General features: G+C 48.6%; 1 long non-coding RNA gene across 1 annotated transcript in view; it reads left to right on the top strand.

Moving 5' to 3' along the window:
• The first annotated feature begins 10,855 nt into the window (after window positions 1–10,855).
• Window positions 10,856–24,803, top strand: part of LOC144165077 (uncharacterized) — a 46,966-nt gene continuing 33,018 nt past the window's right edge. Inside the window, exon 1 of the long non-coding RNA XR_013321338.1 lies at window positions 10,856–11,002. This is a non-coding gene — a long non-coding RNA (uncharacterized LOC144165077). The remainder of the gene's footprint in view (window positions 11,003–24,803) is intronic.

Raw genomic sequence — 24,803 nt, 5'->3', positions numbered from 1 at the left:
AGTGCCCAAAGGACCAATTAGAAAAAATTTTTGAGAACAAAGAAGCAATACTTCTCCGTGGGTACACGCATATGTCGTAAAAGAACAAGAGCGGTTTTTCGCACAATATTGTACGCCCATTAAAGTGATTCCGAATAGTGGGTGAGCAGTAACGCTTATCCCGGTAGAGCTAAAATCAACAAAGAATACTCTCATTGAATTCTAAGAGCAGTTTGTATGGGTCTTTATATGACCGCTCTGGAAGTTATTGCTCACAAACTTACCCTAATCGCTGTAATATGGGTACAATAAAGTGCGAACAACCTCCCCCCAAAGCAAAGGAGAAACAATACCAAAAGACAACGTTAAAGACACAAGAGGAAAGGCTGATTATGGTAGTAAGAAGGGTATGCCATCGCACTACTGCAGACCTATAGCATGGCAATTCTGAAAGATGTAGAGCCTGTTTGCACTAGTAGAGCATCCCTAGGACTTACAAGGACGATGATGATGGTTGGATGTTTATGGCGCAAGGCCAACTGGGGCAAAGAGCGACAAGGACGAATGCTAACCTCTAATTCTGATTACAAGGCATTACGAGAGGAAGAAAAAAAAGGACGTGGAGGCGGCAAAAACTTTTTCGAGCAAAAAAAATACGGTGGGTCTTCTGCTCAGTTCACAAGGCCGCCCGCCACCCTTGGTCGTTTGGCCCGCTTGATCAGGCTTCGCATCTGCTGCAGGTACGAGCTCCTCAACGCGGAATCCTACTGCTCGGAAGTTGGCGTACAGAGAGAAAGGAATAGTTGAGGACCCAGGAAGACGAAGTCGCAAGTGGTGGCACAAACGTTACTTTTTAAACAGTTGTAGACGAAGCGTCATGGGGAGAGTTTGTAGATGGTGGCGCGATATGTGCCTGTTTGTAATCACCGCCATTTTCACGATTCTCCTGTAGAGAAAGTATGGTGGGCGGGATAGACCTCCGGCGAGTGTGACGGTATAGCAAATGAATGTCAGTGATGCAGGGGCGTAGCCACCGGCTTTCTAAGGAACGTGCAGAGATGAAGCTCCCGGGCCGCAGCCAATGCCCCATCAGACCCAGGGAGTGTGGAATGTTCAGGGGTCCATACGATGGTGATTGCAGCAGGTAGGTCGGGAATGGCTTTGAGGATTATGAGAGCCGCTGGGGCTACTCTTTCTAGAAGGTAATATCGGCAGTTTTTTGGGTGTCGGTGATTTCGGCTAAGTGGCTAGGTGGTGTGTGTAAGTGGCCAGCACGGGCGATGGCAGTGGCTTTATCAGCGGCTAAAGAGAGATAAAGAAACATAGCTACGTTAAGGATGGTGCCCTTGTGTCAAAGACGCCTATGGTTGTGATATGTGTTGTTTTGCTGATGTCGGTGAAGTGAGAAACCGGTGCCGAGAAGTACGTTCGTTGAAGGCGCTGCACTCTGGCTTTCAGTCTGCGGGGATTGTGACGAAATGCATGTGATGTGGTGTTGTTGGCACCTTGATATTGGTCCTCAATTGGGAAGTCAGTGGATGAAGCGGGTTATGGAAGTTGCGTGTGGGGTGGCTTACTACCCCGGGTACATCTGGGTGGGTACAGGTGGGAACACTGAAAGAATACTTAGGTGAGTGTACGACGCCGCCAGCTATGCCACAGCAACGCTCCGTTTTCAAAGAGCGCGACACGTGGGGCGCCTTCAATGCTGCGGGTTCTCCGATATCGCGCCTGAGTTTAAACGGCGGGCGAGCGATTTCAAAATACGCTGGCTCTTGTTCTGTCAATTTTCAAAGTCTTTTGTCGGCCATGGTATGCGCGTGTTAGGGGGGTTCGCTAAACGGCTCTTGTAGTTCAACTTTGAAGAACGCGGTGCCAGGAGAAATAATTGCGTGCTTCGTTGTCGGTTGAACCGGCGTCAAAGAACTTAGACGCCACAATAAAAATTTTGAGGGACCCCGTTTTACGAAAGCTGTTTATTGTTGCTTCGCAGTTACACCGCGTCACGTAACGTGGCTGCAGGCAGGTAGAGCATGGGACTCCCATTATACCCTGACACATTTCAGGTGACTGGATTGCTGATCACTTGCAACGTGAAATATTCTGAGCGGAATAGCTCGTAGCTTTATTGGGCTCTTTAGTTTTTTTTACATAGCATGTTATATGCTATCACGTCTAATCACCGAAAAAGCCTGATATTTCCTGTGTCTTTAAAGTGCCAACAAAGCATGCATGGTAATATTGTGATGGCATCGTATTACGGGGCTAAAGCCAATTTAACGAGGCGTATCACCATTTATATCTGCACTATGTCCTCCCTATTGAACCTAATTGCGGGAATAATCTCAAGCAGTGTAGTGGCTACACGTAGAATTATAGAGATAATGATGTCCCAGCTTTCTAAAGCAAAGCTTTCTACCTATATCAGCCAATACCTATATCAGTTTGTTGGCGTCGGGCCGCACAGTAGACTCCAAACGCGGCAGAGGCGTCGGCATTTGGGCTTCGGGTTTCACTCACAGAGCACACGGTAGATGGCGCGGCGAATTTCCCCAGCATTCCAAGCGTGGAACCGTATATTCACCTAGGGGCGCGTCGGCGGTACGGTTTGGTCATCTGCTTTAGTGACAGTTGTTTTGGGCCTGTTTAGGCGCAGCTTCGCGTCCATTTGGCTATTTCTTCGAGAGGCTTGACTCGTTCTTCGACAGCACCTCCTGGTTAACCCAGGCCCGACGGAATTTGGTGGCCGTACGGCAAAGATACATTATGAAAGTGTTTTAAGGGCGGGAAAAGAACATGTAGAGACCCCATACAGGCATCTGGCCACTAGAGAAACGTAACTTTTGCACACTGCTTGCAAGAATGAGACTCCGCTTTCTAAATTGATAAATACCAATTCCGTTGAGGTATGAGAGGAATTACGAACGGCGGAAGGAGCAAATGGTCCTGATAAATGGCGGTTTTAAAAGTTCCCTCAGCTTTCTCCCAATTCTCAAACTTGCTAAACTAACTAGTTTATATCGGTCAAAATGGGAATCACTAAACTCACATGCCGAATAGTTTCGGTGTCTACGCTTGTGTCGCACGGTGATGTAGCCTCGAGCTAGCACATCAGGATTGCTAGGTTCCACTGCCTCACCCTTCGAAAGACACCTTTCTCCGTTTTATCTCTCCCGACTCATTGCCAGTCTACAGCGGCAGCATCCACCGCTCTAGTCCTGCCGTGGCCGACACTGCTGCTGCGTTCGGGACGCCGCTCAAGCGAATTCCACATAACGGCTGGCAGAATTTATGGTTTCACTTTTTGTAGAACCCCGTGTGTGAATTCAAGTGACGTCGAATAAAAAATATTTTGCTTTCCAACCAAAGGTTTGCTTTCCAACCATCTTCACAGCGTGGATTGGAGCTAATTTTTGTGTAACCACCAAAACGTATGTATAACCTCGGGAAAAACAACTTGGTTAGGCCATGTTTTCCATGTCTCCGGTAAGCACAAGGCTGGAAGTCTATATTTGACCCCAGATTACCCACCAATAATATTATAATTATAAGATTCTCTATTTCTTCAATTCAACCGTAGGGGGAGGAGAGAGTAAAGCGAAGTCCCTCGATGGAGCTCCTGCCACCTTTACAGCTGGGGCAACCGCACAACACACTGGAGGGCAGATTTTGAAAGTCTACTGTGCTCGATTTAGTGAAAAACCAAAGCAAGCAAAAAAACACATAGGCACACACAAATCAAGACCACTCATCACAAATTAAACAAAAGAAGTTTTTTTAATAGACAATCACAATCATATCCGGACTCATCCCAATATAATTAACAAATCGAAAATTGTTGGGGAGAAATTATTTGTCAACAAAAAAGCAGCGTAAAAAGAAAACTGACCACTAATCAATATCGCTGCCCTCATGAGTGAGTGTGTCGCAATTTTTTGTAGAGCTGATATGATACAAGGCGATAGCCATAGTTTGTACGAACGGCGGACAATAGCCATTGGGAATTATGGCGCTGTGGATATGACGTCTCGAACAATTGTATGCTTGCAAGAACAGAAATTCGCTTTACGGCACCTATTTTTTGCGCCCGTAGTTCCGGATTAAGGGGTATTTGTGCAGAATAAATATAGTTACTTTGTCAGGTTGCCTAAACAAATGTTGTGTTGTATGCCTCTATGGAAAGTCAAAAACCATTCGAAGTACTCGTTCTTCAAGAATCGAAGTTTTGTCTAGATTTCAGGCTGGTGTTGCACATACAAGTGTGTGATATCATAACAGAGAAACAAGAAACAAGATCTTAAAGAAACAAGACATACGACTGAAAACGAACGGGACGGCCACTACGTCGACTGATTTATTTCCAAGCTACATCTCCGCATATACAGCACAAAAAACTGAGCATGCACAGCGTGAACCATTCAATACACACCTCCCCAACAATCATTGCAACAAATACATAGATAACACCAGCCTGTGCACTAAGTCATACTAGATAAGAAGAGTACCTCACAGGAAAAGAGAGCAACGGAAGTATCACTGACGCAGTCATTGCCACAATTCTTGATATAAAAAGCTTCCAATATTTCACGCGGTTTTGCCTTGTGGCTTGTTCCCCACATCTTGGTTTCACATATCCGTGAAACACAATACTTACAGTTCCCGCAATGTGCAAGCAAGTGCGCAGTCCCCCCATTCCTTGATCCCCATTGATGTTCCTCTCAGCTAGACATTTTATATAGTGTAACTTTATGTACAGGCTGGTGTTATCTATGTATTTGTTCCGATGATTGTTTGGGAGGTATGTATTGGATGGTTCACGCCGTGCATGCTTGGTGTTTTTGTGCTATATACGCAAAGGTGTAGCTTAGAAATAAATCATTGAAGTAGCGCTAATCCCGTTCGTTTTCTGTCGTGTGTCTTTTTAGGTGCGCAGTACCTTAGGGGGGCACAATGTCCGTCCGCGTCTGTGCACATAGCATTTACCACCGCACAAAATCACCCAGGCACTGGCAGGATTCGAGAATGTGCCTGGTAGACCAGACAGAGCTTGTGCCAGTCGTCTTACCCATTCGGCTAATACCGTGAGTTACTATCCGAGAGTCAAACGGCTTACTCCCTCGCCCTAATGGTGCGGTGTACCTTAGGACCTCCCAATGTCCTTCCACGTCTATGCGTGCGCACACCACCATCAAGCAAAAATCAAGCGATATTGGTTTTGAGCCGTGAGTGGCAGTTTCTGTTTTGGAATAATGAAGATTCAACTCACGGTTACAATGGCATGACGGTCGGGACGCAAATCGGATGTCACTTGGGACGCAACTTGGATGTCATATCGAGTCTGCGTACTCGGAACCGTCGCCATAATCCACGGAGTGGAGATGCTGCCATTTTTTTTTGCAGCGCTAACGTCCGCTACGATGACCGTGAGCCAACTAGCCCAGCAGCAGAGCAAGTTTTATTAGGTGTGTAATATTGGAAGTAGGAACATAAAGCAGCTTCACTTTTCACTGCATGGTTGGCTGCATGAAATCCGCAGGTCTACCAGGTGCCACGTACTCAAATGCGACCCAGGTTTCTTCAGGAAACGGTTTTTGAAGTGAACTTGCGCTCTGCTAAGAATTGAAAGAACACACATACGCCGGGGAAGCACTCACCAGACTAAGCGTCGGGAAATTAAGTGCAGCCGTGTTTGCCCTACGCGCCCTTGCATTTCCCTGTAAATATTTCTTGAACAGTGAAATAAAACCCAGGACACTGGTGAACAAAGGACAACACTCTGGTTTAGTAAGAACCACGACAGACACTCTTCTTGTGAAATTAGATAGCCTGTACAGCGTCCAAAAGAAATAAAGAAAAAGAAACACGCGCTTTTGCATTGAAAACAGAGAAGACAGCAAGGCACGACTTGGGGCTGGCAAAACAAAACGAATGTACACAATACAAGAGATGGTTTGCACAATTATCACTGTAGTGTCATTCATTCCACCGCTGGTGGGAATGCAAAAAAATACATACTGCCGGTAGAAAATAAATGTAACGCAGGAACAAGAAAAAAGCATATAAAACACAAGAAACACGTGCACATATAAACCGAAGAGAAATAAAACCCAACGCTTGTAGGGTACACAATACGCACACGCAAAAACAAGAATAGGTAATGACGTCCTCTTCGAGATGAGGGCACCGGTGTCGTCGACTTGCTAGAGCAGCGGAGGAGCAGCGTCGCGGAAGCGGCGCTGTGATGCCGTAGGAGCAGCCATAGCATACATGTAGAAGTTGATGATGATTGTTGGGTTTTATTGGCGCAAGGCCGACTATGGGCAAAGAGCGCCAAAGAAGAAGTTACTGAATTATGATGAGACGTACATACTAAAATATCTGACTAAAAGTAAAGGTGATGCAAAACAAAAGACAATGGAGATGGCTGGTGTATAGGGCCAGGGTGATTACAGATGATATGACAAGAGCTGCAGAAAGTTTACCTCAGCTAAAAACTTAAAAACACGTTGACTAGAAAACATGGGTTCGTCGGCTAAAAAGTATGATGGGTGCAAAGGAATGTGTCGTCTGTATAATTCAGGGAAATGTTTGTGTCGTGTTGTGTCAAGTGCCTTGCATGTGATTAGTATGTGGACTACGGATAGGCCCTTTCCACACCTGCTACACGTGGGTCCCGAAGTTCCAGTGAGCAGGTGGGAGTGCGTCGCATGTGTGTGACCTATCCGCAGCCTAGCCAGGGCAACTTCAGTGTATCTGTTGTGTGAGTCAGTTATGTAGCGTCCCAGTTGCGGTTTTGTTACGTGTAGTTTGTTGTCTGTTTGTTGACTCCAGTGTAGTTGCCATGTGTTACGAAGCTGTCGTCTGATGTGTGTCTTTAGGTCGGTGTAAGGTACTGTTGTTATGTCAACTGTGGTCATGAGAGCAGCAGCACTAGCCATTTGATCAGCGGTCTCATTGCCAGGGATCCCACAGTGACCTGGTACCCAGCATATGGTTATTTCTAAATCTGAAGCATATGCAGTCATTATGACCTTTAAAAGAACATTGATTACATAGTTTTTTGACGACCTTCCTGATGACAATGCCTGCACAACGCTTAGAGAATCTGTGTAGACGATGGACTTTGGAATCTTATGTTCGAGGATGTGGTTTGAAACGAGTAATATGCCATAGGCTTCTGCCGTGAAAATACTGGTATGAAAATTCATTGTCTTAGTTACGGTAAAATTTGGTCCGTGTGCTGCACAAGATACAGTAAAACCAGTTTTTGACGCGTCGCTATAGAATTCTGCGCGCCTGTTCTTGTCCTGCAGGAACAGGAAGTGCTGCAGAATTGCACTTCTTGGTACCCTATTTTTTTCTACTAATGTGAAGGATAGGTCGCATGATATAGGATGTAGATGCCATGGTGGAATTAAATTATGGATGGGTGTCTTGTGCGTATCTGAAAGAGGGACCGTGAGTGCAGAAGCCTCCTCCCTAACTCTGAGAGAGAAAGGTAAGGAAATAGATGGCCTATTTAAAAAGAGTTGCAAGTTTGATGTATTGTTCATGATGGGATTAAAGGATGGTTAGTAAGGGACACCATCTTAGATGCATAAAGCAGGTCAACATACTCCCGCTGATGCCCTAGACACCACTTGTCGCACTCGACATAAAGGCTTTCGACAGGGCTAGTGCGGAAAGCGCCGCATGAGAGGCGAAGGCCAAGATGCAGCACTGGGTCGAGCATTCTTAGTCCGGTCTTTGTCGCCGACCCATACACGACACTGCCGTAGTCGAGCCGGGACCCCACCAACGCTGTGTACAGGCGCAGCAGGAGTTGTTGGTCGGCCCCATAAGATTGATGTGAGAGAACCTTAAGAATATTCATTGCCTTTAGGCATTTACATTTGAGCTGTTTGACATGAGGAATGAATGTAAGTTTTTCATCGAATAAAATGCCTAAAAACTTGTGCTCCTTGTTCACAGGAATTGGCACATTCGCAAGAGTGATGTATGGGTCCGGGTGGACCCCACGCTTCCTGGAGAATACAACACAAGAGCTCTTTCCGGGATTAATTTTAAAACCATTCTTGTCTGCCCAGCCGGCAAGCTTCTTGACGCCGAGCTGGACTTGACGTTCGCAGATGGACATATTACATGATTTAAAAGATATCTGCACGTCATCTACATACATGGAGTAAGAAATTGTAGGCGGCAGCGACTTCCCAAGGGAGTTCATTTTTACTATGAAGAGAGTGCAGCTTAGAACTCCGCCTTGCGGCACGCCATTTTCTTGCACGTGTACCTTTGACAGTGCAGAACCAACTCTGACGCGAAAGGTTCTCTCCGACAAATAGCTAGCAAGGGTGTTAAACATATTACCAGAAACACCGAATGACTTCAGGTCAGTAAGGATCCCATAACGCCAAGCGGTGTCATAGGCCTTTTCAAGGTCGAAAAACACAGTTAAACAGAACTGTTTATGCACGAAGGCATCCTTAATATACGACTCTAGTGCCACAAGTTGATCATTCGTGGATCGCCCCGCCCTGACGCCTGCCTGGCAGCTCTCGAGAAGGCCGTTATACTCCAAAAAGTACACGAGCCTCCGGTTTATGATCTTCTCGAGAAGCTTGCACAGGCAGCTGGTCAGGGCAATGGGTCGATAGCTAGCGGGAGCAGAAGGGTCCTTCCCTTCTTTCAAGAATGCTACAACTATGGCATCCCTTCAAGACTTTGGAATGTGCCCCGAAAGCCATATCTTGTTGAAAAGGTGAAGAAGTGTTACAAGAGTGTCTGTGTGTAAGTTCTGTATCATTGTATATGTAATGTTGTCTGGGCCTGGAGCTGAGGGTTTACACGTGCTCAGAGCAGCCCTCAGCTCATGTAGTGAAAACAGGGAGTTGTACGAAGTCTGTGATTTGTTGTTGTCGTGTAGGGACTTCTTTTCACAAGAGGCTTTATGTTTCAAGAAAGTGTTCGTGTAGTGTGCTGAACTTGACACGTGTTGGAAGTGTTGTGCGAGTGTGTCAGCCTGGTCTTCCAGAGTGTCCCCTGTTGTACTGACCAGGGGCAAGCTGTGTGTCTGTTGTCCTTTGAGTTTGCGTATACGTGTCCATACTTTCCGTGTGTCTGTGTAGGAGTTTATTGATGTTATGAATGTACGCCAACTCTCTCGTTTTGCCTCACGGCGCACACGTTTTCCTAATACCTTGGCCCGTTTGAACAAGAGGAGGTTTCCCGACGTGGGGTACCGACGAAGGATACCCCACGCCTTGTTCTGGGCCTCTCGCGCCCGCCTACAGTCCTCATTCCACCACGGCCTCCGCTGGTTGCGCGGGGCACCAGAGACGTGGGGAATGGACTTTTCGGCGGCGTCGAGGATGTGCGCCGTGAGGAGTTGGGTAGCTTCTTCAACGTGTAGGTGTCCTATGGATGTGTGGTGTAGTTTGGATGTCTTTGTAAATGTATTCCAGTTAGCTCGTGCTTCATTGAACCTTTTATGGGAAGAGGAACTGCTTGGGCCTTTACCTATATATGTAAGTGAGGTGGGGAAGTAAACTGGGTGCAGCATGTAGGTGTGAAAATTGTGGGAGAGCAAGCAAATGTCTGAGGTTTCGTAGGCTTTAATTCGACTGCACGAACGTCAGTTGGGCTGGTGTCGGCTAGAGCAGATGGAGCCGTGAAGATAATTATTGTGTGGTCAGCGCATGTAGCACAGAACACCTCAACAATCATTCAAACATTGAGCTGCCTACGAGACCACACGTTTGTCGTTACCAGTGCGTCGTTGCACAACCCCTATTCGTAGGTGGTGAAAATTATTCTGGAGCCCTGCAATGCAGAGCGCGTCATAGGCCAGGTGTAGCTTCTGCGCGTTTTACGCCGCGACCAATCAACGTCTGCACATCCCTTATTATGATTCACTTTCTAAATTTTTGGTGTTCTGTATGAGCTAGGGTCAGCTGTTTATTACTGCCAAGAACACATTGAAGAGCGCCAGCTTCATTTCGCGCCGGTTTGTTTGCTGCGTATTGTAGAATTCTTTCCGCACTTGTCTGGCGCATTGTCTCAGTATCGCCAAATTTAAGGGTTTATTAAAATAATATAGAAGTGTTTTAAGTACCAGGCATCACGTTTTTTTGTTGCAACCAAGTTACAGTATTATTGTCTTCTTTCACAATGATATTTAAAGCGCCGCCATGAACAGCCTCTCAAAAAGACCATACGGAAAACAAAGAATAATGCTTAAACCGATAACAGAAATTGGAGTCCTTGCTTAATCCCTTTGCCTTCTTTTACAACTCACGAACACCATTCGAACCAACCAATCATCGGTTCTTGCAAAACTCTAAAACCCAATTCTCTCAGGCATAAACAGGTCCCATATTATGCTACAAAAATTCATTATACAATTACAGTGATGTGTACATGACGGAGCCGGAATACTACTAGCAAACAAGTGACCGCTTGTTCAGGTTTTTGCTACATAGCATTTCAAAAATAAAACTCGGGCATTCTAGGTGCTTAGCTCTCGCCCGAGGAGGAAACAGTGTAGCGAATTTCGGGGAAAAAGACGTTCAATAAAATATTGGTCCAATATCTTCGTGTATTGTTTTACAAACTTTCTGACAGGCCTTGGCTTTTCTTCCCGGAATGAGAAACTTTGTGTGTGTTTGGCTGCTTCGGCATTTAACCATAGAAAGCATACAATGTCTTAATACATGAACGACATCGCTTTAGAAAGAAAACTATAGGAAACTCTGGAGTTAAGCGCCGTCATTGCAAAACCTAACCAGGCATCTCTAAAGCTAATCAGTATGGTTAAAGGAAAGAATATGTACATCATGAAAAAATACCTGTGGCTTACATGTTGTTTTTCAAGGATTTAGCTCACTTTTCAGACCTTTTATTCCATTCGGAGACCCTACAAGTATAATGAGTTAACGCAAATCTCTTCTGCTGTTGTAGACTTCAAGGGGAGAACTATGAAAACAGGCCAATTTTTGTTAACTATTTCAATAATGACAGCAGTGTTGTAAGTATTTTTCATGTACCTTAATAGTCACCGTGAGAAATTTGTGGCGCAGAAACCCTTTTTACAGCTATGGATACTGTGTGGATTTGTTCTACCGAACCATTACCCGAATGTTTAATTGATTACCGGTCGGCTACGCAATATTTCTGGACTGAATGCCAGAAAAGAGGCATTTTGCCACTCCATCACAACCCACCTTACCCATACGCTTCTCTTATTAGCTTCGTTGGCGATCTTTATTTTTAAAGAAAGCTTTCTACCGTTACCAGCAAAAGGTTCTTTTGCGGCGTGCGTGGCAACAAACTCTTAACGCGTCGGAGGTGGCGGTGGGTTTCAGGGAGGACGGAGGAAGGTTTCATTCACCCAGCACACTAGAGATGGTGCCGTCAATTTATCCATCATTCCCCGCGCGAGATTGCCTCCTGGCTGGCGGCGGCGTAGGAGGTATGACTTTGTCGTCCGCTTCAGCGGCGATTGTTTTGCTTCTGTTTTGTTGCAGCTTCGCGTCCATTGCGTGGTGCGTTCACACGGTTTAATTAATTTGTTCGACAGCACCTCAAGGGTGAGCCGCACCCGAAGAAATTAAGTGGTCATGCGGCAAACATACTTTAGGATTGGTTTGCAAAGCGGGCAAACAAAATGAACATACCCCATACAGACATCTGGCCGCTAGAGAAACACTATCTTTTGCGCCCTGTTTGCCACGACTGATACTCCGTTTTCTAAATTGGTGATTACCAATTCGGTTGTGTTTTAAGAGGTAATACAAAAAACAAAAGTAGCAACAGGTTCTGATAAATAGGAATTACAAACGTTCCCTCAGCTTTCACGCAATTCTTGAACTTACTAAACAAACTAGTTCAAATCGGTATAAATGGGAATCACAAAGCTCACATGCCGAATTGTTTCGGTGTCTGCGCTTCTGTCTCACGGTGGTGTAGCCCATACGGGAGCGCCCGCCAGATGGCGCCGAGCACGGATGCGTGCTCCCTGTGCTCGAAGAGTTTTTACTGGAAACAAAAGTTCTTTCGATGTGCCGACTGTGAAAGTCGAGTGCAAGTAAAGTGTGTGACCTGGCCAGATGAAGAGCTGGCCATGCTGGAGTCTGGAGAGCGGCGTTTTACCTGCCACAAGTGTGAGTGTGCCGCTGCTTCCCTAAAGCGTACCAACCACATCGGCTCGACCGACGGAGCCGACGGAGCCTCGCCGCATTCCACAACCCCACCGGGCACGGCGACGGCGGTGCCCACTTCATCCCCTCCGTCAGGGTCAGTGACGCAACCGGTCGAGCAGGCTCCCTCGCGCGGCCTTCCAGTCCGCGCGCTCGGGGGAGCTTCCTCCGACGCCCAGCGCCCTGCGGGACATGGAAACTGAGCACGGAAAGTCTGATCCTCAAATTTTATCCGATGACCCCGCTGGTATTGAAGATCGGCCCGCACGTATAGCTCCCACGTGGACCGAAGTCGTCAGCCGTAACAGCCAGAGGCGCCTCCCACAACAGCAGTCCCATCTTGTTGGTCAACCCTCCTACCAGCAATACGGATCCTTACCGAATCGCACCACTCCGCAGCGTCATTCCCAAACGGACAAGCGCCTACCCCACCAACCGCGACTGCCACCGCTCCCGCTTGAGGATTACAAAGTGGTCATTCGGCCCCGTACCGGCCTCATCCTTGCCCAGTGGCTCATTCAGTGTGTCACCAATGCAATAAGTGCCGCAGCGCAGATATCCGACGCAAAACAAGACCGCGCCCTTTTCGCTTTCGAAGGGACCAAAACCTGGTCGTAGTTAGTACCCGAGACCTAGACATCGCTAAGAAAATCTAGCAAATCACTACCCTGGTAGTGATACCATACCAGGGTATAATCACGGGAATTGCAGCCAACACCACTTCCGACGAACTTGTAGTGCATCTGCGGTCACCAAACGCTGAAATAATCCACGCCAGCATGATGGGCAAATCTACCACCGCCCTTCTCACCTTCGCGGGTCTTCGTGTGTCTCATTACGTCAACTATTACGGGGGAGAATACAGTTGCCGCGTATTTTAACCTCACCACCAAGTATGCCGGATATGCCTTAAGCTCGCCCACCGAGCTGACGTCTGCCCGAGTCCGGACACGCATAGGTGCAGCGCTTGTGGACGGTGAACCCAGTGCCAGATCACGTGGGCGTTCCCCGCTGCGCCAAATGCCATGCAGACCATCCGGCCACGGATCCCCGCTGCTCGGTCCGCCAATGACGCCCTTACAAGAAGATGCATGTTCTTCGATCCTTGGCATCGACATAACGCTCGCCACCATTTTTCTCTCCCGCCACTACCCAACAATGTAACACCACCGACTGTACTGGGGAAACTGTTGCCCATCAAACCAAGGGATCCCTGCAGTCTTGTGCAACCACCGAGCGCCCGCTTGCCGATTCGGAGCTACCGTCCACGGAGTCCCGTTCGTGCGGCCGCAGCAACAGCCATGACTGGAGACGCGGGGACCGATGCCGGTCAGCGACCCACGGCCAATCCAGGGCACCAGGGTGCAGCCGGGAGGCCAGCAACAGCCGCGCAAACCAAGCTCCACCTAACTCCCAGGCGCAGAGCACCAACCTAAAGGTGAGCTGGACAGAGAAGTTTTCTCCGCTCCCTTCTAACAACACCTCCTCGTCCCACTCCATCACAACACAGTGCCCCACACCCACACACGCACCCACAACACCCGATGCGGTCCAGGCGATGCGAACCGATCTCCAAGCCCAATTCACGACCACCATACAAAAACTGCAGACAGACGTCGACGAGCTCCATCAACGACGCACATGAACCTTACAGCACTACACCGCCACAATTGATGAAGTCCGGCGACAGATGCGGACACATCACGAGTCCCTTCAGAACAAACTCCGAACCCTCGTAACTGATGCCATCCGCGAGGTGCTCAAAGAAGCTCAACCCCAGCCGATTCTCCCACTTACTCTGCCCGTAGACACGCATGAAGGAGACAGAGATCACCGAGACATACGCCGCGTCCACCCCTACCTCGCACCCACAACGGATCGCCCCGGCCATGCTCTAAACTACGCCCAGCCACTCCCTAAACACGGCTAGCAAGTCGAGACCACCAAAACTACACACACGTCGTACGCCCGAACCCCTGCGCATTTGGCAATGGAATTGTAGAGGCTACGCAAGAAAGGGGCACTGTTGCAATATATAGCCACGCACTCAAATTCGCCGGACGTAATTGCTCTTCAAGAAGTCAGATGCGATCCCACCCTACCAGGCTACTCTCCGTACTCCAACTCCAGAAATGACTGCCAGGCGCCTCAGGTGACGACATTTGTAGACAAGAGGATTGCAGCCATTGATCACTCTCCAAGCAGTCCCCATCCCATCCCGCACGTATTACTAGAAATCATCCCGAATACCTCCAAGCAAACAAGTGTATACGTCCTCAACATATACAGTACGCCCCAGGCCAGAGGAGGCACATTTGACCACCTCTTCGACAGCACCCTCTGCTTAGCAAAACGGACCAACAGCCCCGTACGCATAGTGGGCGACTTCAACGCGGCACACCCTACTTGGGGCTACATGACAGAAACTCCCAAGGAAAGAAAGGTAGCCCTGACAATTGCCAGATGCCATTTTACGGTTATTACAGAACCTGGCCAGCCCACTCGCATGGGTAACAGCGTTACACAGGATACATGTCCGGACCTGACTCTAACCTATGGCCTCAGCAACCACAGGTGGTGAAACCTTGGAGAGACACTCGGCAGTGATCACTGCATCCTCTTCACAGAGATAGCGGACTTCGGCACCAAGGTTTCCAACCGAACGGTCGCAATCACCGACTGGGTCGCCTTCCGCAAGCGTCGTGCTCAACCGAGTGGCGATAGCTCACCCGACACTGACCCTGCGTCCACTGCTGGAGACCCCCAGCAATCGCCTCTTCCGTCCCTCCCAGAGTTGAATAAACAAATTCAAAGCGATCTGGCAGACACTACTAGAACCGTACAAACAACCGCTCACATGCCAGACGTGGACAGCCACCTTCGTCATGTTTTGGATGCCCGCCGTAGCCTCAGCAAACGATGGCGAAAGCAAAGGCACAATCGGAATCTTCTTAAACGGATCGCCTTGCTCACCGCCGAAGCCGAACGCTACACAGCAGAGTTGGCACGGGCCAACTGGCAAAATTTTTGCAACCACCTACAAGGAACACTTGGAACAGCAAAGACATGGTCGCTGCTGCGCAGTCTCCTCTACCCCAAGCAGACCAAAACAGAAACCACGAAAGCCATCCGTCAATTACTCCACACTGAAAACCTTGAGAAAGATACCCTCCGCGCTACACTGAAACAGCGCTATATCAGCGTCGGTCCCCGCCCCCAGTATCGGCCTCACCCAGAGACCTCTGAGACGAATGTCCTGCTCGATGCTGACATCACAGAGCCAGAAGTGAGAGCGGCCCTTCAACACCTCACAAAAATAACTGCACCGGGAGCGGACGGCATCCAATATCAGTTACTTCGCTACCTGGAAGCAGGGCCGGATTAAGGTGGAGGATACGGGCACTGCAGCCACGGGCCCCCAGCTGTGAGGGGGGGGGGGGGCCTGACAGCTCCTTTTCAGCAGCTCAATCATATGAAAAAAAATTATATCTTGAGTGTGCTCGCTGCCCGCATTGAAAGTTGAAGCTAGGAGCTTCAACCTCACCTTCACACCGAAGCTGACTAACTCGGGATAGGTGGGAAGGAGTGGGGGGCCCGTCACGTTATGGTTGACAACCTTCAAGCCCATTTCAATTTAATTTAGTTATTCCTACTCCTCTTTCTTGTTTTACCGGGGTTTATAAGAAAATGTCTTGTACCAAAAGTCGTGGGTACACAGCTTTACCCGGCCTAAGAAGCCACATAAAAAGCCCCTAGCTCGGCTCCGGTCTTTTTCGGCACATGTAGATTCGGTAGTCCTTTCAGTACACGAACACGGAAGTACGTGGACGTTTCGGCGCGCATAAGTTTCGGTATGAGAAAGGGTCACGCATGTGAATAATGAAATATTGTCTGAAGAACATTATTTTAAATTGTTTACATTAAATTGTTTAGGCCTGAGGGAAGTTACATAAATATTGACAACTTAATCACTGCCCTATATATAAGCTCAGGCGCAGTTTATGGCAGATATTTCAATGTATAGCGCTTGACAAGGAAGTTGATGATGATGATGGTCTGAGTTTTTATGGCGCAAGGCCGACTAAGGGCAAAGAGTGCCAGAGAAAAAGTAATTAATTGAAGTAAAGTGGTTACCACAAAAAGGTAGGTAAAGAAACGTGTAAACCGAACATAGTAAAATCAGTTAAAGATAATGGTGATGGATGGTGTATGGGCCAAGTTTTGATTATAGCGATAGGAATTGACGTTTGAAAAGTTAACGTCTGACAAATACTCAAACACACGTTTCACGGAAATTATGGCATCGTCACCCAGAAACAGCGATGGATGTAGGGGATAATGTTGTCTGTAGAGTTTTCTGAAGTGTTTGTGTCGTGTTGTGTGAAGTGCCTTGCATGTGATTAGTATGTGCACTACGGATAGGGCCTCTACGCACCTGCTGCACTGGGGTCTAGAAGATAACGTCAGCAGATACGAGTGCGTTGCATGGGTGTGTCCTATCCGCAGCCTACTCAAGGCGACTTCCGTGTGTCTGTTGTGTGAGTCAGCAGTGTACAGTCCCCAGTGTGGCTTTATTGCATGTAGTTTGTTGTCGGTACGTTCCAGTGTGTTTGCCATGTTTTCCGCAAGTGTTGTCTGATGTGTGGCTTGAGGTCTGTATAAGGTACGGTTGTTATGTTTACAGTGTTCCTGAGTGCAGCAGCAGCGGTCCTCTCGTCTGCCAACTCGTTTCCAGCCATTCCAGCGTGTCCTAGGACCCAGAAGAGGAGTAGCTGATGCTTCTGCGCATACACAGACATGATGGTGTTGAATACAAGATTAACTATGTGGTTTTTGGGGGGCGTATGCGATGATAATGCGCGAACAATACTCAAGGAATCTGTGTAGATGATAGACTGCGGATTTTGATTTTAAAGTATGTGCCGTACAATCAGTAAAATTCCATACGCTTTTGCTGAAACAATTGTTGTGTGCGCGCTCATGGTTCTGGCTGCATTGAAAGTCGGACAATGAGCAGCGCAGAAGACCATAGTGGATGTTTTAGAAGCGTCACTGTAAAATGCTGCAAGTGGGTATTTCAACTACAGAGACAGAACGTGCTGCAGTATTGCAGCTCGCGGTACCAGCTTTTTGTTACGTTTTATAGAAGAAAGGTCACAGGACACAGAGCGAACTTGCCAAGGCGGTAAAATGTTTGAAAAGGGTGACCTCTACACATCTAAAAACGAAGCGCTGAGATCCCAGGCTCACTCTGTCACTCTAAGTTATAATGGCAGAGGAACGGATGGGCGATTTACAAAGAGCACAGACGTGGATGTGTTGTTAAAGACAGGATAAAAAGGATGGTTATTCAGCGATGAAATTTTAAAAGCATAAAGTAAGACCATGTACGTCCGTTGGTTCGCAAGGCTCCACTTATTACACTCGACATACAGTCTCTCGACAGGGCTAGTGCGAAAAGCACCCGAAGCAAGCCGTATCCCCAAGTGCACCACTTGGTCAAGCATTCGCAACGCTGTTTTCGTCGCCAACTTATATACCACACTGCCATAGTCTAAACGAGAACGAACCAAAGCAGTATAGAGCCGTAGTAGTAGTTGTTTGTCAGCCCTATAGGATTGTTCGGAGACAACCTTAAGAATATTCATTATTTTCGGACATTTACGCCTAAGTTTCTTGATTTGGGGGATGTATGTGAGTTTGTGGTTAAACACCGCACCTAAAAACGTGTGCTCCTTGTTCACAAAAAGCGACATGCCATTAATAGTAATCTATGAATCCATATGGACCCCGCGCTTCCTGGAGAACACAACGCAGGAGCTTTTTACAAGATTCAATTTAAAACCATTCTTGTCTGCCCAGCCGGCAAGTTTCTTGACGCCGAGCTGGACTTGAAGTTCGCATACTGACATATTACATGATTTAAAAGATATCTGGACGTCATCTACATATATGGAATAAGAGATTGTTGGTGTCAGTGCTTTTCCAAGAGAGTTTATCTTTACAATGACGAGAGTGCAACTCCACACGCCACCTTGGGGCAAGCCATTTTCTTGGACGTGAACCTTTGAGAGGGCACAGCCAACTCTTACTCGAAACGCTCTCTCTGACAAGTAACTAACAAGGGTGTTCAAAATGTTACCCAAAATATCGAATGACGTGAGGTCACTAAGGATCCCATAATGACAAGCGGTGTCGTAGGCCTTCTCGAGGTCGAAAAAGACAGTTAAACAGTACTGCTTATTCACGAAAGCATCCTTGATGTGAGTCAAATGCTACCAGTTGATCGTTCGTCGATCGCCCCACCAAGAAGCCTACCTGGCAGCTCTCGAGAAGACCGTTGTACTCAAGGAAGTACACGAGCCTGCGATTGATCATCTTCTCAAAGAGCTTGTACAGGCAGCTCGTCAAGGCTATTGGACGGTAGCTTGAGGGGGATGACGGGTCCTTTCCCTCCTTCAAGAAAGCCACTACTATGGCCTCCCTCTAAGAGTGTGGAATGTGCCCCTAAAGCCATATTTTCTTTTATAGATTTAGAAGTGCTTCAGGTGTGTCGGCGTGTAGGTATTGTATCATTGTATATGTGATGTCTGGGCCTGGAGCTGGGGGTTTACACGTGCTCAAAGAAGCCCTCAGCTCATGCAGTGAAAACTCTGAGTTAAAAGATTATGGTCACCTATTGTTATCTAGTATAGCCTTCTTTTCAGCCGTGTGTTTGTGTTTCATGAAAGTTTTTGTGTAGTGTGCTGAACTGGACACGTCTTGGAAGTGTTGTGCGAGTGCGTCAGCCTGTTCTTCGAGTGTGTCCCCTGTTGTGCTGACCAGAGGCAGCCTGTGTGTTTGTTGTCCTTTGAGTTTGCGTATTCTTGTCCATACTTTCCGTGTGTCTGTGTAGGAGTTTTGGATGTTATGAAGGAACGCCAACTCCCTCGTTTTGCCTCACGGCGCACACGTTTTCCTAACGCCTTCGCCCGTTTGAACAAAATGACGTTACCCAACGTGGGGTACCGACGGAGGATACCCCACGCCTTGTTCTGGGCCTCTCGCGCCCGCCTACAGTCCTCATTCCACCACGGCCTCCTCTGGTAGCGCGGGGTACCAGAGGCGTGGGGAATAGACTTTTCGGCGGCGTCGAGGATGTGCGCCGTGAGCAGTTGGGTAGCTTCTTCAACGTGTAGGTGTCCTATGGATGTGTGGTGTAGTTTGGATGTCTCAGTAAATGTGTTCCAGTTAGCTGTTGCTTCGTTGAACCTGTTGTGGGAAGATGGACTGCATGGGCCTTTACCTTTATATGTTAGTGAGGTGGGGAAGTGGTCACTGCCATATGGGTGAGTGCCCACACCCCACTCAAGACACGGAAAGAGAATTGCCGAACCAATAGCCAAGTCAAGATTTGAGTATGTATTGTGTCCTATGTTATGGTATGTAGGCTGTTTCTTGTTGAAAAGGCATGCTCTTGAGGATGTAAAAACGTCTCTATCAGGCGACCTCGGGCATCCGTGCGAGAAGAGCGCCAAAGAGAATTGTGTGCATTGAAGTCGGCTGTTAGGATGTATGGTTCAGGAAGCTGGTCGACGAGCGCCTCAGTCAGAGCTCAGAAGTGCAAGATCAGGAGAGATGTAGATGGAACATACCGTTATCAACCTGTTAAATAGTACTGTGCGGACGGCCACAGCCCCAAGGACGGTGTTCAAGGTGACAGGGTGGCATGCTAAGGATTTGGAGGCAATTATGGCCACACCGCCAGAAGAGTGTGTGCAGCCATCCCTGTCTTTCCTGTATACCAGGTAACTATTCCAGAAATTTGTGTGTTTGGAATTAAGATTTGCTTCCTGGACACACATTAAACTTGGCTGGTTGGAATGGAGAATCTCATGCACGTCGTCAAGTTTATTTCGAAAGCCTCTGCAGTTTCATTGAACTGTGTTTTCTCTTCCCATTATGATGTGTTAGAGCTACTGGAGTGTGATTATTTATGTAGGGTCTTTCGGGGCTTGCACTCTTGGGAGGGGCTTTTAAGCCTTCTCTACTGACCTGGACGTCGCAGCCCGTTCCTTTCGCTGCGATGAAAGCCGCAAGGGCTCGACGTCCATGTCGTCATCTGAAGGCAAGGGGGCTCCCAGCGGACTGGGCCCCCTTGACGTGGTACCCTTTCGGGTGCTCTTTGCCTGCGCTGCCAGTGCCGAAGGCGTGGGGAGCACCACAGGTGGCACAGGCAGTGAGGCGGCGGAGGGGGTCGCTGCGACTGCCTCCGTCTCCATCTCCGTGCCCTTACGTGTGGTTTGGGCCGGTGGAGAGGAAGCAGTGGATGCAGCGGTATCCCTAACAAACGTTGCCGCCACAGCCGCTGCTGGGTGAGCGAGCGGTGCGGAGGCGGGTTTGGCTGCCATAGGCAACCCAGGGGGGGGGGGGCGGTGGCGGGACCAAGTCTGACTCGCGGTACTGGGTCCCCGCCGAAACCAAACGCCGCTCCAGCCCCCGGCGGGCTGCGTCAGCGTACCTGCCCAGAGGGAAGGAGGCGAACCTCCTTCGCGCCTCTGGGAAGGTGATGTTTTTGGTTATCTTAAGGTTAATGATTTTTTTTCAAGATGAAACTTTTTGCAAGCGCGAGAGTATGCTGCGTGTGGACCCTGGCAATTCGGGCAGGTGAAGTTGGTTGCAGTGTAGTTGTCGGAGAGATGATCGTGCTGGGCGCATTTGGCACATGTTGTTCTGCCTCGACAGGAGTTGGTACCATGCCCGAACATCTGGCACTTGAAACAGCGCCGCGGGTTCGGGATGTACGGGCGGACAGAACAATGGATGAAACCTGCGTTGACATGCTCGGGCAGTGTGCAGCGGTCGAGAGTCCGGATCAGATGTTTGGGGGCCATTTTTTTGTTGTCTCTCCTGATGACGATGCGCCTTACTGCTGTCACGCCTTGGTATTTTAGACCTTCGAGCAGATCAGTCTCTGTCTCGGTTAGAAGATCTGCCTCAGAGATCACACCTTGACAACTGTTAAGGTTGCGGTGGGGTGTGACCTTTATCTCCACAGCTGCCATGCGGGTTTGTTTGAGGAGGATTGTGGATTGCTGCTGAATTTTAACTTCAACTAGCACTTCACCAGTTCTGAGCTTTTTGGCGTCATATGTTTTGCCGATGATACCTTCAAGGTATTTGGAAACAAGAAATACAGATTGAGAGTTAACCGGCTTCGATTTGTCCACAGATTAAATGATGGAAAAACGAGGGTAGTTATCTGGCTTTCGGAGCGAGATAGAAGGCAAAGAAGGAAAGATACTTCGGTCCGGCCCCTTTTAGGGGGCCGATCACGGTTGGGGGGGATTTGAAGATACCATATCTCATAGTATAAAAGCATGGAGACGGGGGTACTTTCTCCTTTGACCTTACCCTGGTAGTTAAAGAGGTCCCGGAGATCCCTGCCTGGTAGACAGGCAGGGAGCCCATCGGCCGGAGCTTGGCCAAGGCTTCGACGGCCACCGTTACGGCTTCTAACCCTTCACCTTTCAACTTCTAGCCACGGTATGTGACAGCCTATGTATGGTGGGGCTCGGGGTACGCGGTGGCGCCACTCACCGTCACCAAGATTACTCAAGGTGCCCCGTGCGGGGTGCAGCAGATGTAGCTCTGAACAATGCCTCTCTGGGGGGCCTGTCTTGCGCAGCGGATAAGTTCGGGCTTTTTGTGTTGCCTCCCCGCATGCGACCAGTAACCAAGCCAGAAATATCTGTTTACCTTACCAGTAATTTGATCTCGTGCATCACCCGAGTCCGAGTCCTAGGACTCTATTTACAGTCTAAAGGCCGCGCAACCCACACAGTTCACCTCCTCAAAACCCAAATCACGCAAATCACGCACATGATCCGTGGCATCTCCAACAGACGCACCGGCCCTAGGAAGCAGACAGCTTCCGCATAGTTCATTCCCTATTCCTCAGCCGCCTTGCGTACCACGTCCCCTTCCACAATTTGCTGTGCTGCGAACTCCAGCGCCTCAACACTGCCTTACGGACGGGAATCAAAGTAGCCCTGGGACTTCCCCCCTACACTTCTACACAACGTCTCCTTCAACTGTGTGTCCACAACACGACAAAGGAAATTATTGAGGCACAACCAGCTGGTCAGCTTATCCGCCTTAGCACCACCGGCACCGGTTGTCACATGCTCGCCAACCTTGGACACCCCGAGCCGTCGTTACCTCTCCCACCAAACCCTCTCGCTCTCGACCCTGTCCTTCGAGCACGCTTACAAGTTTCCCCGCTCCCCGAAAAGATGCACGCGGAAACCAACAAGGGCCGACGCCACGCCCGAGCCGAAGCGCTAGCCCACCGGTACGGCCAGGACCCACATGTGATTTACACCGACGCAGCAAGTTATCCAGCCAACGCCATCGCTAAAGTGACAGTGGCATCTGCAGTTGCTGGCAAAGCCCAAACAACTTGATCTGTACGCACCGATTCCATCAGGGTGGCCGAGGAAACAGCCATAGCATTGGCTGTGTCCCACATCATCACCGCCCGACCCGCGGAAGCTGACGACCACGATATATACCTGGGCAAATATAACAGACTCGCAAGCCGCCTGCCGGGCATATTCTTGTGGAATCCTCTCCATCCAAGCAAACAACATTCTTCGATACTCCGATGCATCCAAGCTTCCCTTCATTCGTATCGCCTGGACCCCTGGCCATGCCTCTCTTCCTGGAAATGAGCACGCACACGCGCTGGCCCGAGAAACGACCCACCGGGCGTCAGAGGACGCGGACAGACAAATCCAGGGTGGCTCCAAGATATCAGCTTCCATCATCCCATTACACAAACCTGTCAACTATACACTCACACTCGCCTACTACCGCACACCAAAAAAACACAACCTCCACCCCACCACTCCCTATCCCGTGCCGGCGCCATGTCATGGCGGCAGCTAGAGACACACACTTTCCCAAACGTACACCACAAGCACGTCTGCTACCCCACCCAATACGCTGACGACTGTCCGGCTTGCCAGAGCCCCACTCCCACCCTCTACCACTCTGTAAGGAAGTGTCCGCGTCCACCAGACGGGCTCACTACTACACACATCGGCACCCTCTCCTCTTGGGAGGCTGCTCTGTCCAGCACTGCCCCGAAAGACCAACAACGGCTGATCGAGCAGGCCCGCCGGATAGCGTCCGCCATTGGAGTCCTGAACTGAGGACCCCACTCACAGAGGCTTCTCTTCAGCTAACAAATGTTCAATAAAGGTTTTCACCACCCCCTAGCCCCAACCTAGCACATCAGGATGGCTAAGTTACGCTGTCTCAGCTTTCGAAAGACGCCTCTCTTCGTTTTATCTCTCCCGATTCACGGCCAGGCTACAGCGGCGCATCCACCGCCCTAGTCCTGCCATGGCCGACGCTGTTGCTGCGTTCGGGACGCCTTTCTAGCGAATTCCAGGTAACGGCTGGCCGAAGTTCTGGTTTCACCCGTTATAAAGCCTCGTGTATGAATTCAAGTGACGTCGCATTGGGCATTGTTGTGGGTGCCGTTTATAGCTTTGCTTTCCAACCACCTTCACAGCGTAGATTGGAGCCAATTTGTGCTGACGATTTCTTTTCCTAGAGTTCCAAATTGAGTACGGGGGCATTACTTTTGGGATATTCTGCCCAATTGCGCATAACAATATCGAAACCCCTTTAAAACATTTGCGTAGAATTTGGTCTATACAAAATTCCTGCCGTTTCAGCACAAGTTACAGAGCACTGCTCAACCATCCGTTACCTCGAACTGACGACCTATCCCGGAAACATTACATCTTTGTCCTTCCCCCTAGGTCATTCAAACTGTGCATTCACGCTACAACTTTAATCAAATATATTAAAAAAAAAACATTCCTGTATATTTCTTACACTTCATCTTATCAAACTACGGTGCGATAACGATTGACTGTCGCATTTCTACAATTTCCACCATTTCCGCTCGGCGAAGTGAAGAGGGCGAAAATGGTAGGTTTATAAGTGTGAGGGAAGGGGGCCAGGAGGTGCGGAGGCCACGAGCAGGTGTTGGCATGCGCGCCTAAAAAAAAAACCCTCCCGTGGTAGGAATCAAAACTCGGTTGCTCGAATTTTGAAAAAGGCATCTATTCACTTAAGCTATCATCGCAATCGGGGCGCACAACTTTTAGCGTGTGTTCCGAGCGCGTATGTTCCCTTTGAAATTTGGCTGAATACTAGTGGACTTTGGCTTCAGGTTTTAGAAGTTGGGAATTTGGAGCATAGGAGGCTGAATTGTTGACGTTGACTTAACTTCGTTTGAATAAATAACACTTCGCCTTTTAACTATTTTCTTGTAAGGAAGGAATAGACCTAAGTAAAGCCAAGCTGAAGCTGCCCAAGAGCACCAGCTCTGTTGTTTTCTAAATCATGGCAATCCAATTGTGAAGGTGGCCGAATTGGTTCAACTTTTTCAACAGTAAAATGCCTATATTCATCAACACGTGTACTACTCTTCCCACAACTACTAAACGGCCAACACTACCTTGGTTCGATACACCTACAAAAAGAATGAATAGAGGAAAAGCGTTTCAATTGTACGTCTTAACAGTAAAATATTAGATGGTGCCTTAAGAAACATCGCGATAAGGCAAAATT

Source organism: Haemaphysalis longicornis, unplaced genomic scaffold, assembly GCF_048455015.1.
Source record: "Haemaphysalis longicornis isolate Haplotype H1 unplaced genomic scaffold, Haemaphysalis longicornis Haplotype H1 scaffold_14, whole genome shotgun sequence".
NCBI classification, from domain to species: Eukaryota; Metazoa; Arthropoda; class Arachnida; order Ixodida; family Ixodidae; genus Haemaphysalis; species Haemaphysalis longicornis.
Note: the sequence above shows the minus strand (reverse complement) of the source record. Positions and strands in the feature narration are given on the sequence as shown.